This window comes from Seriola aureovittata, chromosome 2 (genome assembly GCF_021018895.1).
Source record: "Seriola aureovittata isolate HTS-2021-v1 ecotype China chromosome 2, ASM2101889v1, whole genome shotgun sequence".
NCBI classification, from domain to species: domain Eukaryota; kingdom Metazoa; phylum Chordata; class Actinopteri; order Carangiformes; family Carangidae; genus Seriola; species Seriola aureovittata.
This window is the reverse complement of record NC_079365.1, coordinates 8,714,615-8,732,534: the sequence shown is the minus strand read 5'-3', so window position 1 is coordinate 8,732,534 and position 17,920 is coordinate 8,714,615.

Below are 17,920 nucleotides of genomic sequence, written 5' to 3'. Positions count from 1 at the left end.
ATCTGAGGCTCCATTAACCTTGTTTGTGTAGAGGCACCTCCACTATCCTAAGCCTACATCGCGTGGGGAACCTCGGGGGAACCTCAACTAATTAACCTTGTGGAGACACCCTCGGTAGAGCGAGGCTGGGGCCAGAATAATAAGGAGGCCTTTGCCAGGCCATTAGCAGGAAGATTATCACATCCAACTTTCAAGTAGCTTTTTGACACAAAACCAATATTTGTCTGCACTGGCCTGGTCCGGGGTGTGACACAGCTGAATTCTAAGTGACACGTGTGTTTCAGCCACTCACAAAACTCAGTCATCATACAGCATTTTTCTCGGCAGCTCGTGTAAGAGGAGAAATGGTGTTTTTGTAAATACCTGTAAACAGAATGTGTATTTTTTTTATCAGACCAATCATTCCATGACATGTTACATGCTGTTTACACTGACAGGACAGAAGACAGCATAGCATCTGCACTTTGACCAGTGCTGCTGGTGTGACAGTAATATGGTGCACATTTGGTCTGTTGTGTCATGGGGGCAAGGAGCCCACTTCTGTATTCACTGGGAACAGCAGGGAATAACCATGATTGATTACAGTCCAACACAGACACACAAAAACAACATTCTCACCTTCACACCTACAGACTGTTTAGATTCATCCATTCTCCTGTCCTGCATGTCTGGAATGTGGGAGGAAACCAGTGTGAACACAGGAAGACCCCGTTTCCACAAACTGGGAAATAAACTGAGGAATATCTTCCTGTGAGATGAGAGTGCAGGCTGTAGCTCTGGGTCCTTTATACTGAAATTTTTCACTCAAATGCTTTGACCGGCCTAATTTTCACACATTCCAATGTGGTATTATGTAAATTGCATTTTGCAAGTGGAGTCCACTGGGAACAGTACATCCCTCTGATTTAAATCTCTGTTTGTGGTTGGTGAACAGTGTTTTCTTAAACCCTGAGAGTCAGAGTCCACACAGTCCACATTCCCAATGCAGCCCATGTGGTCTTCATTTCCAGAGTGGAATGTACAGTATATGTTCAACCAAATATGGACCATAGCTGTGTCCCAATTCAAGGGCTGCATCCTTTGGACTGCAAGGATGATTGCGTCACACCAGTTAGACTAGGCTGTCCTATTTCGAAGACTCCTTCAGTTGTGACTGATAAATGCAGTCTTCTTTTCCTGAGCAACTAAGGCTTTCAATGGGTGGATCCTTCATAGCCCAACCTATCCCAAGACTTATTGTACACTGGCAATGAAAGCAAACAATGCCGACAGAGAGTTCGCATATTGCACTTTTAAATGTAAGTACTGGGTTTCATCTCAGCTGAACATGTAATGGCACTTTGCTACGCAACGGTAAGGGCGGTCACAATGGGTGACGCAAAGCAGAAATGCTCTGCAGGTCAGACCATCTCATTTCGCTTTAACCTCCGTGGTCCACAACAGACACGAAGGCCACACCTTTGTCGACCGCGTCCTCCAAAGGATGCAGCCCCTGAATTGAGACACAGCTCATGTTGAGATGGCTGGAGTGGAATAGGCACTAGAATATGAACCTTGGCAAATTCTCAAGTCCCCGTGTGGTACATGTAAACGAAAGACAATGGTAAAGTGTTCAAGTGTGAGATTTTTCTCAGATAAAGATGTGCTGAGAGTGAAACTGAGATCAGACAGTCAAAAGGCACCGTCTTACCTCGTACTGATTAATGTCTCACTCTTTCTTAGCTGCAAATTCATCAATTGCAAATCAATAAGGTCAAAAGTATATATGAATGAATTAACAGTGTCAAGACTGCATCGTGACATGTTTTTCAAGTAATGTTGTCCCTCTCTTTATCGGCAGATTTTATGAGAAGAAATCTTGAGTCATGCAGATGAATAGAGGAAAAGGAGACAAAATATGTCCCTCGAAGATTTGAAAACTGTCAGTATAAACATGCATGTCTTCAAGCAGGTGAAAGTTAAGATCTTTGACTGGTTTTTATCTCAGACTGCTTGACATGCCGTTATTCTTGCCACTAGTTGTGTTATAAAAAAAATGCATACAAAGGTGAATGTGGCTCTTTCTCACCAGGTCTTTATCGGGAAATGCCATCACATAACTCGTTCTGTGTATGATCTGATTCAGGTTTTATCTTTTCCTTTACTTTCCCTCCCAACAGTGTGTTTTACCCCAACTTTATCTGCAAAACACACCTGCACAATGTTTGGGTGGTTGCGACATCCATATCTCGCATCCCTTCACTAAACTTTACAGCAGAATGAGAAAGTTTTGCTCTTTTCCCCAAGAGAAAATCCACACAAATCTGAAAAATCCAAGACAGCACTTTGAGACTTCAAAAGAAAAGGACACAATGCATTTGAATATCTTTTATAACTCCAGCATGCCATTTTATTCAACCTCCACCCACAGGGAAAGAGATGTCATTTCTGAAAGGTGACTGGCTGTTAGTCACTATTCAATAGGGGCGGTGAGGAGGTGGTCAAGGTTGAGAGCTGTAAGAATTATCACCTCTTAACCTCTCATTGATTTGAACATATTTTATTGTGTTTTGCAGCACTGTGAATTCCTAGAGAAATGGTGTCGGAGTGACTTTGTATGGTGGAGCTGGGCGACAGCATGGTGCGTGCTCAGAGACCTTCTGGGCTTCATGCATAATGCTCTTTGTGTTTCCTGGGAAGGATGGACGAGTGACAGGGAGGACTGAGTCCCCTCCAGAATCTCAAATGGATTACGCTCACTTTCTCCCTCCTCTCGCTGAGCTCCCTCCCCCTCTCTCTTTTATGCCATTCACTGGAAACAGCCAACATCATTGATGTGGCCTTTTCCTGTGTGTGGCATGAGAACAAAGGATTGAACTTCCTTAGCATGCTATTCCCGTCTCTTTCTATCTCTCTTTCTCTGTTTATCTCCCCCTCTCTCTCCAGCCTATCCTTCTACCTTTCTTTTATCTTTTGGATTTAATGATTTATTTTGCAAGAACGTCTGACCTGTGCTCTACCAGGGTCTTAAGTGTCACTTCAAAAGAGAGATTCATGTCAATTATTTCCATTGTTGACAGGGACAAAGATAAGACAAGACTGGATATTTCACAATTAAGTCCGGCTGTTTTTCTTATAATCCCGCTCATTTCTTTTCCAGCTGCCAGTTGGATATACAGTATATTCTTGATTAGCACCTCACCTTGAGCAGAAAGGGGGTTGTCATGCGGAAATGAAATGAGCCTGACACGTATAGCCATAACTTCCAACTTCATTAGAAAACCCCAGCTCCTATCACAGGGGTCAGACAATATTCCTACATTTCATTATGCTGTGTTTCATTACATAACAGCACATTGCCCATTAGCCCGTTGCACCCACATTTACAACTCCATGAATTATGAATCAGTTTCCTTTCATCACAGCTGGAGCGCTCTCCCTGATGTGCAAATTACACTCAAGAAAACAACCACAGCCAAAGCAGAGTTAGTCCACTTCAACACAGCATCCAGGCTTCCAGACCAGTCTGGACAGACCACAGACTTTGAAAAAAAAAAAACCTTAATGTCACATGGTTCATTGGCTGGCTATAGCAACATTTCAAAGACTCCACTACACACCATTCCCTATACACTGTATGTCTGCAGTATAAAGTAGATAGGGAATTCAAGAGTCCACAATCCGGTTTTAACATATTGTGGTTTGCTCTTTCACTGACAATGAGTTGGAGCTAATAGATAAGTGCAGCCCCCAACGTGCCCCTGGAGGTGGCCTCAAGGCAGAGGACGTATTAACAATAGATGTATACTCATAGCACTGCCCCATCCTTACTATTTCTCAAAGCTGGAGACTCCCTGTAGTGCTTTATAATGCTCTCAGATATCCAGGTCAGACACCAGCTACATTCACACTCTATACAAGCCCACGAGCTGAGATTAGTGCAACATAAATCAGAGAAACAAAAGACAAATGGGCCCCTGGCGTAATGCAGAGGCGATTATGAACTCAAATGTGCACTCTTTTCAATAAAAACATGAAATATGATCTGGCTTCAGGAGAATTGAAAGACACTTACAAGAACATTAACATGAGGTGTTTCTGAGGTTAGGGCGCGGTTACAAGACCAGTTCTGATTCAGCCTACTGTCGTGTCAAGTTCAGAGTTTTTCAAAGCACCATGAAAGTGTCATGACAAACCTTGCATCGTTTTATTCCTATGACCCTGCAGCGACAATAAGATAGATGAGAAAGATTTTTTTTTAAAGAATATTGAACTGCATTTAATCATTTAAAAATAAATTGAATTGATTTTATGTATTGCAAGAGAAGCATATCTACTTCCCAACTAATAAACCTAAGATGAATTGCTCCTTCTGTGTGAAAAGAATTGACTGTTTGATCATGGGTAAACATGAGCCTGTGAGAATGTTGACGGAACAAGGTTTTACTGTGTATGTGCACACAAATACACAGGCCAGACTCAAAAATAGAGGTACAAGTGGGGTACATTTTATTCTGAAAAGTAAATTTGTCATAGATGCATCATAGCAGGCACACAGGCATAATGGGTCTTCTTCAGAGCAAGTTGCCTGTGCTTTTATCCACTGTGCAGGTACAAAGGAGCTTTGATAGTCCAAAGTACATATTTGTACCATTTCAGTCTAAGCTAAAGGTATGGTTAGTGCAATCAGTTAGAGAGCAAATGGATCGGGGAGCCTGGATGTCGCAGCCGAACAAAGCACTCACCCACCACCACAGATACCTGAGGTAGACGCCAGACAGCAGTGCTTATCGGTTGACCCCATCAAACACAATCAGTTGGTGGGAAGCCAGTTAGGGATCATGTCCGTGTTGCAGAGCTAGCAACCCCTACTGACTGCTTTGCACACACTTTTTTCTCTTTCCATTGCCAATATTTTGAAATGTCTTACTTTCTACAATATCTGTGCCTGTCAGTCATGGTGTGGTTAAGCTTAGGGAAAGATTGTGGTTAAGACAAATAACCAAATGTGTGGTTAGGTTTAGACAGCTGAGAGATTAAGGAAAGGTTGTGCACTGAACATTTGTGTTGTGTTGGTGCATAATCGTCCAATATGAATTTAGTTCAGGCTGAAGGACTGCAGATGAAGCTCTTGTAAATCTGTGAGAAAGAATGAATGAATGCACTAAGCTGGAGGATGTTTTTCAGCATTGCCTAACCTTACAAGTTCTATTTTAAAGGAACATTTTGGTCCCTCCATGTACATAACTGTTCTTTTGAAGGTAACAATAAGCAGCTCACAAAAGTCACTTGCAGGAAAGGCTACCGCATATATGGTTGCTGCAGCAACCAGCTTTTGTCCTCCAGAAGGTACAATTCTGCTGTACTTTTTTCTATGACGGTGAATTATCCAAATCCTGATTCATATAAATGGACCCTTTGTATTAAATAACTATGTCAGATTTGCCACCATTCAGAGATTTTCACAGCCAAGCATACAATCTCTATCTTAGCTGTGACGCAGGGTGAGATGGGTACTGATGTGTGTTCACAGAATCTCATCACACATGCCGTTCCACCTCAGCTCTGCTTGTCTCTCCTTTAGTATTGCTCTGATTGGGCCTCTAAATTGGATTCCAGAGCGGTTCTTTCATTTTTATGCTGTTTTGTGTTTGTGCACCCTCCCCTACCCCTCAAACTCACGCTCCACCTCTTACTCTATCTTTTTCAGCTTTTTCTGTTTGTGCAAACTCAGCTTTCGTTACAGTGAAAGGCTGACATTTCAGTAGACTGGGCTATTGTAAGACTTTGCCATGAAGTTCAGATGATGTGACAACAGAACACATTTTCTACCATTGTGTGGAATAATGCAGAGAACATATTTTCCAGAGTCCATGAGCAGTGAGTCCATAATTCTTACACTACAATATATGGTCATGACAATTGATGAACAAACTAACACACTCTGTGGTCAGCCTCAGTTGACTTAAATGAATATATTTATTCTGGGCCCAGGAAACAGACTCCACACAAGAGAAACAGCATAATCATTCCTTCCCCCACAAGTCCAATTAGAACAAACTGCAATGAGGACAAGGTCATAATTAGGCTCTTAGCTCCACTGAGCATAGTTTACAATAAGCATATCACAGACACTGAGACACTGTGATCTTCATGACTGGACAGTCTGTATTGAAAGATTACAAAGGCCCAACACAAGCAAATTCGACTGCAGCCCCCTCTTTTTGATCATGAGATCAACATCAAACAAAACTATGTATCCTACAGATGGCCTATGGGTTCCATCTAGCATGCATACAACAATAGTGGCCACATTCACAGTATTACCAAGCAGTTAAGGTCCCTGACAGAGGTCATAAGTCAAACAGTAGGCACACATTTGGCCAAATGTGTTTTGCTAGTCTATCTAGTGCAAACATGGGAAAACCTCAAGATGAGAGGAAGAGGGATAAACCCCTAAATGCCTCTAAATGCAATGTATAAGTCACATAAACATAAGTCAGTTCACTTGAATGGGTAAATACACTGATAAAGCATGATTGCAAAAGGATTTTTTCTAATAGCAAACATTCCATTAATCATTCATTAGCTGACTTCAAAGCATAAATGAAAGGGAACCAAGCAGAACAACATTCACAGTCTTATAGCCAAGTACAAACATCTCAGTTGATTGTGATTAATTCTTTTAAGTAAAATTAATTCAGATTGTAAATACAACAACCCCAAACCCCTTTAAGAACCATCAGATAACGAAATGGAAGCACCAGTGACAGTGTACCAGCTCAGAAGAAATGGGGGGAGTTTGGTTGAAAGAAGCTGATACGATATTTTATTACTGCCTCTCAAAAATCCCACCATGATAGTAACCTCTCTGTTAGCTGGAGAAACTGTGGAAACCACCACCATATTTTTCTGGGACTTCCCTGTCATCAGAGGCTGTTGGAAGAAAATACACAATGCCCTACAAGACATTTTTGAATGTGAAATGCCTCTAGAAATTAATTAATTAATTATATGTTGGATATATACCTCTGGAGTGGTTGAAAAGAGATGAATATTTAATGAATTTATTGCTGGTGGCTTACCAGGAAATGGTTATCACGAGAGAGCCCAACTTTAAATGCATGGAGGGAAATTTCAATGGACAAACAGGGTGTGAAGCATGCATATTCAAAGGGACTTTCATAGGTGCTGGATGCACACACTGGGCTAATAGCTTCCAGCGTTTACTAAAATTGCTGGGACCTGGCAATTACAATGGACATTTATAAAAAAAGAGAAGATACCAGCATTTGTCAGTCATAAATTGGAACAATTTACAGCATACTGGGGAAAACATAAGGTAAGATATCACTCTGGTGTTCCTACCTGTCTCTTGTTGTTCTTATATGTGGACATTATGGACAAACATACAACAAATTTGTGCAGTTGCTATCTGCTGGTTTAGAGACTCAAACAATCTCAATGCACATAATTAATTCCAATAGTCATCCTACAGAAGAAAATGATTGACAAATCAATGTGGTACAAGCCCAAACACTGTTATGATAACAGAATAGGAAATCAACAGCATCTCATATGGCGCAACAATAAAATCTAAGTCCTTATAGGTTTGATGCGTGGACTGCCAAAGAGCCTCTTAGGGCGAATAGAGGTTATTCTGCCCTTCTGACATCACACCCGAGACTAGCCTCTACACTAAATCTTACAGCTAGTTTTCTCAGGTTGTCTCGTTGCAACAAGGTTGGGAGTGGCTAGAATTTACATGTAACTTAGCTGAATCATAAAATCTACTTTGCTAAGTATGTTGCCATCTTCTGATGGCCAGTGATAATTGTTGTCTTTTATTGTGAAGTCTCTGACTTCTTACACCAGTGCTGCTGTCCTTGCACCCTGGTTCATGTGTGAAAAGAATAAGTCTCTTTGAGGAAAGCATGCACACTGTGGTGACTGTCTTCCAGGAGGACATAGATAACATTACCTGGAGAATGAAAGTTGCACACAGTCTCTCAGGCTATTCTGTCAGTTTGTACTGTACATGCCCTCCTTTCCCTTGCTTAAATCTTTTTGGGACCTTGTTGGAAGGATCAGTTCTGCTCTCCTTTCCACCTTTAGGGTAGTCCTTGTGGTCAGCAGCACCTGGTTTAGTCCTTCCCACCTAGAACACAGAGAAACTTTTATAAACACAAAGTCTTTGTGCAAACCTGCGAGTGAAACTTTCTCTGCATGTTAGTTAGAGCTATGGATGGTGGTCGGGTTTGCTCCTGTGGACGTAGGTCATCAGCACTTGATGACATGTGGTTCTGTTAGCTACACTTCTGATTTTATATATATATATATTAGTATAGCACTAAAGGCAAAGCATCTGGCCATTTCAAACCTGTTGTACGCATCATTTTTGTTAGCCTTTCTGGCCTTGCTGGCCCTTGATTGTGCCATTCATTCCCTCTACCTGTCCTGAGCTGTGACAGTGCTAAAAAATATACAACTTCTGATCTATCGCTTATACTTTGCCCAGCTGTTATCAAGTTGTGGCATTTTCTTTTCTCGTGGCAAATGTGTCAACCCACTTTGAGAACATACCTCCAATAATATAACCTGGAGATATTTATATCTATTTATATATATATATATATGGAGGCATCTGTAGAAAGTCTTTTTGTATATATGCCAATAGACCTGATGGTGGTGGGTTGTCATGCTTTACTGTTTCCTGCTCTGGAGTGAACCATCAGGTTCGGATCACATGACTAATCCCTCCTTTTCCTACATGTGTGGCCCCTGGGCAGGGCTGGACAGAATGGTGACTTTGCAGCCTGATCTATGAACAGCTGTCACATGCTGGGTGGCGCAAGTGTGCAGAATATGCTAAACAACATCAAGAACAAAACTTTACACATGACATAGCCCATCACAATGGGGGCTGACTTTTCAATTAAGAAAGCTGTAGCAGCAACAGCTTTCAAACAAGCTGGCATTCCCTGCACTACAGGAGGCAGCGCAGAAGAACAAAAAGCCACAGGGCAGTGATGAGAACCATGTTTCTGAACCAAAATGCCAGAGGTGAAGTCATCCTTCTCATGCAGGTAAAAAGGCAAGTTTTAGTATGTCTGGCCCAAGGGTGGTGCAGATGTTAGAGCAGCCTTCAAGTCTCTGAATGCAGCTGTCATATGTTCAGTCCACTGAATAGTGTCAGGCGCAGAGTTCAGAGTGGCAGCGTGAAAGACAGACAGTGTCCAAGTGTGGCAATTATCAGCCATACTTATCAGTCACGCCCAAGAAAGAGCACATTCCTGTTTTTGTGCGTGGAGGGGAGATGGCACTGTGGACAATGTACCCCAAGTTTGGCTGACAAAACCGCATCTTGGCAAGCGATGTCCTATTACATTGCTCTGGCATACTGTATATCTCAATCAATTTGCAGAAACTCTGGACAGTTCTCTGCCATACTGACTCTCAAAGGTAAAACTAAAGAGAAACTGGCATTCATGAAGCAATGAGATAGAAAAGAAGGCTGAACACATGGCTGCGACTGCATCGAATTAACATCAGGCACAATGGGTGTTGTAAGAGCAATAATAGCATTAATTGATTTTCAGATCTTGCACAAAGCAGTATTCTCCAGGTCAGTTGATATCAGGGATCAGTGAAATAAGTCCATTAGAGCTTAAAGTAAGATCTCTCTGTTTGCATTTTTACCAAGTTAAACTTAAATAAAACCTGGATTAAGTTTTTCCTCTATTTCATTCTATCCTTTTAAACCCTATAAATCAGTCTTTTATAATGTGTCTCTTTTCTTAGTGCCTCTGTGTTTTATACTTTAGCATTTTGGATTGCCTTGTTGTTAAAAGGTGCTATACAATTAAACTCACCTTGTCTAATAAAGGGGCTTGAAGCTGGAGTTAAAACACCCTGCTCAGGAAAAGAATCAGTCTGTGAAATCAATGACAGCCTCAATACCTACTCCTTGTGATAAATTATATTGTTGAATTTGTGCCAACACAAGGAGCTCTGTGTGTGTGTGGGTGTGTGTGTGTGTTTGTGTGCGTCATAATGAAAGAAACTTCATTGTCATACAGATAGTCTCTAAGGTTGGAGCTGATTTAGTTTGACCATTTAGCCTCAACGGGGAAGACAAATGATCCGATTGAACTGGCCACCAATATACAGTACAGTAGGTTTTTTTTACAACACAGCTGAGTGTCCTCAAACTATTCTTCATCAAGCGTACAGTTCAGTCAGTGCACATAAAGCATCTCTCCCCAACAGCCTCACAGGAGCGTGGGAAGAAATAAAAAACTATTCTATTGAATGAGACTGTTGATAAACTTGCCCCAGAGTCATTCAGCATAAATATTCTCTTCCCATTAACAACAACATCTCATCTCTGGCCCAATGCATCATTCTACCAGGTTTATATTTATCCCTTCTCTTTTCTCTGTGTATGTGTTTCTTTGCAGGCTGATTGGATGAAGGTTGTCTGAGAGGCTGCTTCTGTTGTGCCCCTCCCTCTCCTGTTGCCGGAGCAGAGAGGGAGGGCTCCTCTCCTTTCTTATTTTTTTCTCTTTTCGGTCTCTTTTTTTTTTCATGTAAATCATGCCATATTTTTCCAAACACACAAGTTGTGTGTGTCTCCCCTACAGAATTTTTATCTGCCAGAATGGTGGAATATAGTTGAGCACTTAAGAACAATTTTGTACAATTTTCAGGTACTTGTACGGTACTAGAATATTTTCTCTATGAGACACTTGACACTTCCACTTCACTGCATTTTAGAGGGAAATATTGTAGTTTTTACACCGCCACATTTATCTGACAGCTGTAGTTACAAGATGCTTTACAGTGCTATAAAATATAAAGCCTTGCAGTGAGTTGCTACTGTACCTAACTATATACACAAGTAGAGCTGAAGTGATTCGTTGATTAAATTAATGGCAACTATTTTAATAACCAACATTCTTCTTGGAGAAATGCCAAGTATTTCACATTTCTCAAATGTGAGAATTTCATGCTTTTCTTTTTCATCATTTCAATTAATTTTTAAGAATTTCGAGGTTTGGATTGTTGGTTTTACCAAGCAAAGCATTGTGAAGGTGTCACTGTTTTCCGATTTTTCAAAAGCTGCCGCATGTTCTACAAATCAGAAGAATTCACTGGTTGTCTTGGATCAAGGCCAGGATTTGGATTTCATCATACTGAAACAACTCACATTATTTTATTATTTTATTCCTTCAGAAATTAAATGTTGTCTAATTTTCCATACATGAGTGAGGCTGTGATTCAGCTTCAGCCTGGCCTGAATTGTTCCCCTTTATCAGCTCTGTTTTCGTCTGCAAGTAGCCTAAAGGCAGAGCTCCAGCACGACTATAAGCACTTATTTTCTGAATTTTTTAGTCTTATCTCAGTTTTTTCTTTCCTTTTAAAAGACCTCAACAACAAACAATTGAATCTCCTGACCGGACTGTACAATATGGTTTAAATACATCTCATCTTTTGGATATTTTCCAATATTGAAAAAAAAAAATTTAAACTTCTCAGTCAAAATATATTATTGATCAACCCTGAAGCAAATAATTACAGACAAGACTGTTAAAACCACACTAGTCTAAGACTGAAACCTTATGAATTTCAAATAGAGTTGAAATAGGCCTGATATTGAAACCAGAACAAAACAACAGCTGAACAGTCTCAGCTTCAACCCACACACAATACTTTCCAAGCCTGTTATCTCAGAGTTAACATAATATTACCTAAAAAAAAATCACTTAAGAAAACACTGGTTTTAAACATTCATTAGGAACTCATCAGCAGTATGGCAAACAAAGTCTGGTAATTTTCCTCCAGTTCCAGGCTCATTTGGCACAGATTAATTACATCCATAAGCCTACACATGCAGAGACCTCTCACTGATAATATGCTCTTAAACTGCCAGCATATCATTTCCCAGACTACAAAGCCAGAAAATAGGGTCACAACTACACACTACAAAATATGAAGCTGATCATCACCACAGAGGACACATCAGCTAATTTAACAAACACTCCCACACGCCGCTCTCTTCGCTTTCTCTCATGATTCTTTGGTGTGGGTGCTTTGATATTTTGGACCCTTTAAATTCTTCCCACTCTGATTCTTGGAGCTGTCGGACCCTTTGATCGGCCATAACTGACTTACAGATCTGCAGTGACGGGTGACAACTGGAAAATTATCCATCAGTTTGATGGAGGCTTTGCGGAGTTATTTAAATTTGTGACTTCAGTAACTATGGTAAGCTGTGGTCTCTCACCTGCTCTCACCATTTTTGTAACCCCACCCAGTCTCTCTTAGACTTGTTACTAATCTGTTACATACCAGAATTACTCAAATAAAACACTTTTCTTTTTCTGATCGGCACACTGGGTAAGACATGTCCAGCTGTTTTCGGATCCTGCTTACATCGCCAAATTGATGAATAAAACAACACACTCTGGCCAGTCACTATTGACCAAATAAATGTATTTATTCTGGGAGCAGAAAACAGACTTCACATATGAGAAACATCACAGACTCTTCTTTACCATTCCTTCCACCACCAGCATATTATACCAAACTGCAATGAGGACAAGGTCATTGTAAGCTCTTCTCAGAATAACAAATTTCACTATGCACACTTTACAATAAGCATGTCGCAGACACTGAGACACTGCAGTCTTCTCCACTGGACATCAAAGGTTACAGCGACCCTGATGAGTTATTACAAGAGTGATTCAGGAACCATTCACAGACATTTCACTAAATCCTACCACATCAACTAACCATTAAACACACTTTACTCAAGCGATATCTCATCACTTCATCTATATGAACCCTCCTGTGATTAATATACAACATAAAATGCATCAGAGGTAACCACAGGAAGAAATTACAGTAGTAAAACCTTTTACATATAGCACAGTGTGTAGCGTTGCATCAAATTTGAGTAATAGCGTTCCCTGTTTTTATTTTGCTTCCGTAGGTCACTTGTCTCATACAGTGGGACTAATGTGTCGCTTACAGGGGATCTGGGCATTTATAACTCACAACAGCACAGTGGTTAGAAGATTCTATCTCAGGCACGATTTCAACATGTGCCAGCAGAGCACCTTGGTGTATGTCAAACATCAGCGTAAACACAGGCCAAACTATCAGATATCCACTTGTTCCTTGATGTTTTTGGCATATCATCTCACATGTCCTTTCAAAAAGGAAATGAATTAAGGAATGGCAAAATGACATAATCCCTATGTTAATATACAATGTAAGTATAACTGAAATGTTCCTCTGCCATTCACACACCCCCACACCAACACAAAGCTTTCACAAATCTGAATGTTTCAAAACCTATGGTGGTGCTAAATCTAGCACTCGATGCCTTTTTTTAAATCCATATGTGCCAGGTCTCCCACATACAGATACTTTATTACGCTTGCATCTTTTTGGGCAGCCGCCAGCCCACAGCCCACTGCATGGAGAGGCAGAGTCAAAGATTTTATTGTTTTTTGGAGGAGGGAGAGCGTGGAGGTAGGTGATGAGTGGGGTCACCAGCTGAAAAAAGCCAAACAGCCTGTCATGTTGCTCTCGCCTTCACCACTCTGCTTCCACTGCACGTTTCTCTTGCACCAGTACGGTGCTCACGCATACATGGGCATAAATTCTTGAATATATAAATCCACATGCGGCAAATAAAAACTAATATACAGACTGTTTGCATGCATCCATGAACACATAGGCGAGGCCTTGCATATGTATGCACTTGTACATAGCAAAACAGTAAATAAAGAAATCTAAAGAGTTCTAAAGCGATTGGCTTTAGATTTATGTATATCATGAATTATGGATTTATGTATATGTGTTGTTTATGATATCAATGATGTGAAGTGTTTTACCAAGAAAGTGCAAGAAATCAATGCACTTTCTCTGACTCCGAACTTTTAAGTTTGATTTGAGTCTCAACCTTTGGATCTGGACTCCATGCGGGACACTCAACATTAAGATCGCATTACTGGAGATTTCTAAAAATGCGTCTAACCATGAGGCAAATACAACATGTCCAGGCAGCGCAAATGCGCCCAAAGTGAATGGAAAGATGTAAACTGAAGCAGAATTGCTTTAGGCTGTGCAAGACGAGGGAAAGACCTCAGTCTCTCAGTCAGCCTTGTACATCTACCTGGGATCTGGACTACAGGGTTCTTCCATTGATTTGCTGCTGGGGGAAATGGCTTCACTCTAAAGGTGATATGGATGATAGTGAGGCGACTGAGCTTCCTCATTCTGAGCACCATGCTCACAGGGAAAAATACAGTTATATCTGAGTCCTGATCTCCTGCAGCAGTGCAATAAACAGAGGGTGAAACCTGTAAATAAAATCTACATGCTCCTGCAGCAGCTGCTTGTCATCAGGTTACTCCTCCCTCTCTGCAGGAAATAAAATACCTCATTGCTTGTGTCGGGTGAATATTGTGGCTCACAACACTGGGTTGCCTCTTGGCTTGGACCACTTTCTGTACATGACAGTGTTATAGACAACACAGAGAGATCCTGCTCACAGCTCCCACTGCTTCACTAGCCCGTTTGGATTTGTTTTGGCTGATGCCACTTGGTGTTTCCAGTCTACAGAGTACAAAGTATGTTGTTGGTACAACACTCTGTTACCACTGACTCACTCTGAAAGCTCCAATCTTCTCAGCTGGTGTCTCAGCAGTCTGTGGCAGCAGAGCTACAGTTCCCTCATAGAACCAGAAGCAGAGTCCAGAAGCACAGGAGGGAAAGTTACATGACGAAAGTTATGAAGAAATCCTGTCCAGCAGCAGAAGGAGTGACCTGGCATCATCCCAGTTTTCTTATTGTGCATTTGCACTGTTCAGCATGAGCCCTGCTCGGAGAAGGCTGGAAACCATTACCATTCATCATAGGAAGATCGGATAACTCAAACATCCCACTACGCCTGGGGGGTTTTAAGGAGCGCTATGCTCAGTGCGCACTGTTTTCCTGCCTCCCACTTTTATACGTAGGAATGTGTGAGGAGAGGTGTCAGTCATGTTTTCTGAGACTACCTCTGCTACGATGTTACCAAGCACCAGCATGTCCACCATTGGCTTTTGTTAATTCCTTTTACACACTGTGATCCTTATTGTAGGGATCATGAAGTGAAGATAATTGTAAGCTCAATCAGGAAGATGATCTTTATGTCTCATTCATTCACAATTCTCTCTTGCTCTCTCCCTCTCTCACCCCACTTTTTGTAATCAGCTGACTTCAGGTATTTTCGCTAACCAATCAGACTTCGCCACGATCAACCAGCCAAACACGTCGTCGCTGTCAAACTTTAAAATCTGTTCTCCTGTCTTCTGCTGTCAGCTGTCATTTCAGTGCGTATTGCTGCGACCCCCCTCCACCCCATTCACCTCCAGTCTTCACATCCGGTGCCAGGTCGAGCTCCACCACTACACTTCACATCACATCACCACTCCAGCATTCTCTTCTTCCCGTCGCCCCCACCAGTGTGTAGATCCTGGATGGTTCCCTATACCTCGCACAGCCTCACCCCCTATCAAACATGATGACATCACGACGGGGTCTAATCGCTCTCACATCTCTCACTTTTCCTCTCTTGTTTTGCACAGGGCAATAAAAGTTTATTTGTTGACTCAGAATGAAGTCTCTCCTAACTGAGCTGATTTTACACATGAAGATAAATGTATTCGTCAGGAGCACTACAAAAACAGTTTGTATTTCTCCCCTTTCCTCCATTCATCAGACTTGTGTCAGTCTGCCAAAGCCTTAAATAATATCACATTAAAGCTAGAACACCATCCTGAGCAGAATGTGAAACGTGAACCTGAGCAAATAATGTCAAATTGATAGTGGTGATGATAATCCCATTTCAGATCTCATTTGAAACATTTAAAGCCACTTAGAGATCATGAAACAATGAATTCCACCACGGTAGTGCTGCCAAAATTATGATTCATGGGAGACCACCTCATATTTAATGTTTTTTAATCATGTTTACTGGTTGCTGGTGCAGAATTCTCCAGGTGTGTAATTGTAATTCTGTGTCTCTTCCAGGTCCTGAGCAGAATCTATTTCATGTCTAATAAACACCTGCCACAAGATTTGATAAAAACCATCTCAACTAAACCTTTCTAATTAAGAAGCATTGCATTTTGCTTCTCCAGATCAGATTCCCATTCATTTCTGCTGTTGGTCAGTGGTTGTGGAAACTGTGCCATCTTCCTCCCAGAGCACATTTCTTGCCCATGACAGCTCCTCTCTGGGGGAATGACACTCATTCTAGTCCAGTGGAGTGAGAGCAGAGTCTACAATACACTTCTCACACAGCGGTAAAGCAGACTATACACCAGGGCAAAAGAGACTAGCGCCTCACCTTTACTTGACCTTGTATGGACTAAGTTTCTCTCAGCAGGCAGCAACCGGGTGCTGCTGCTCCGAAAAGTAATACTCAGTCAGAGCTGGTACACAGCCACGGCAGCCCCTCAGCAGCAGACTGTCAACACTGGACAACTCTGATACAGACAATGACACACACATCCCCTCAGGGCGGCTGAATGATATCACATGTCGGGTTCAGATACAGGTGACAGTCTGTTATAAGTAACTAAATGATTATAATACAGTGGTTGTATAAGCACTGACCTGTGAATAAATGAAACATCATAAAAGTACAGCAATTAAGGGAATCATTTATCACCTCCAGACAGCCTCTTTATGAAACTATAACCGGTAAAATAAATTGTCGATTAACTGCCCAGAGATCAAACTGATCTATGATTATTTCACAATAGAAATGTAATTCTGTGGAAGAGTTTCTACACGCCACACGAGTGCCCTTTTTGACTTTCAAAAGACAGGGCTCCAGGCAAAGGTAATTCATGCCAGAGAAGAAAAGAAGGAAACCTTTGTGCAGGCAGCAGAAAGTATTCTGTGGCTCACAGCCTACTTTACCCCCTCATCACACACACTGAGGCTTCATTTTACTGGGGCACAAATCGCCCATGAACAATTCTATATTCCATAATAGGGACATAACTGGTCTGTAACATATGAACTGTACATTATGATTGATTGTGTAAAATTATCAGCATTCACCCAGTCTTTGTCTGCTTTACCCCTATTCAGGAAAATCAGAGCCATTTATCAGCATGCTTGGAGCAAAAGGAAAGACTGACAGTCGATCGCAGAGCACACATTTACATTCAAAGCTACACCTGTTGATACATAAATGCAGCGAGAAGAAAACTTCACAAGCCCCGAGCATTCTTGTTGTGAGGCAGTCTCTGCACAACTCCGCGAGCTCTCATGAAATCAAATACATCATTGTCAGTTCACAGACATACAGATTATTGCTTGGTTACGTATGTACGTTCACATTTAGATGCAGTATTGTTTTGTCACTAATAGGCTTTCTAAGGGGAATGCGTGTTGAAGCTTATGAAATGACATTATTGTGACAGAATGCGAATCAGACTGCTACATACAGATGTATGTTTTCTCTTTAGGGCTGTGAGCTTGTATGCCATACTTTAAATGGGAGCAAAATTCTTTCACACTCAGCCTTTTTTTTTTTTTTGGTGTAAATCTCCTCTACTTGTGCCTGAGGTGAGGAACAGAGAATTTAAATGTTCAGCGAAAAAAGGATATAGAGCTGGAACATTACACAAGGTTGTAGAAATGAGGCAGGATCCTCCAGGCGCTTGGTAATGTTCTGACCCCAATGTAAATCCATCAGTGCCATTTGGCTAATGAACTGATCTATGATTTACACTGTCAGTGGAGCTCGTTTCCTGCCGCTGCCTCTCGCAAAGTGCTGACAGCGCCTCTCTGTATTCGGCAGACCCTTTGTGTTATTGTGAGTAAGCTGATTTGTGTTATTCATCTTAAATCCCTGATCCAGTCTGGTTGT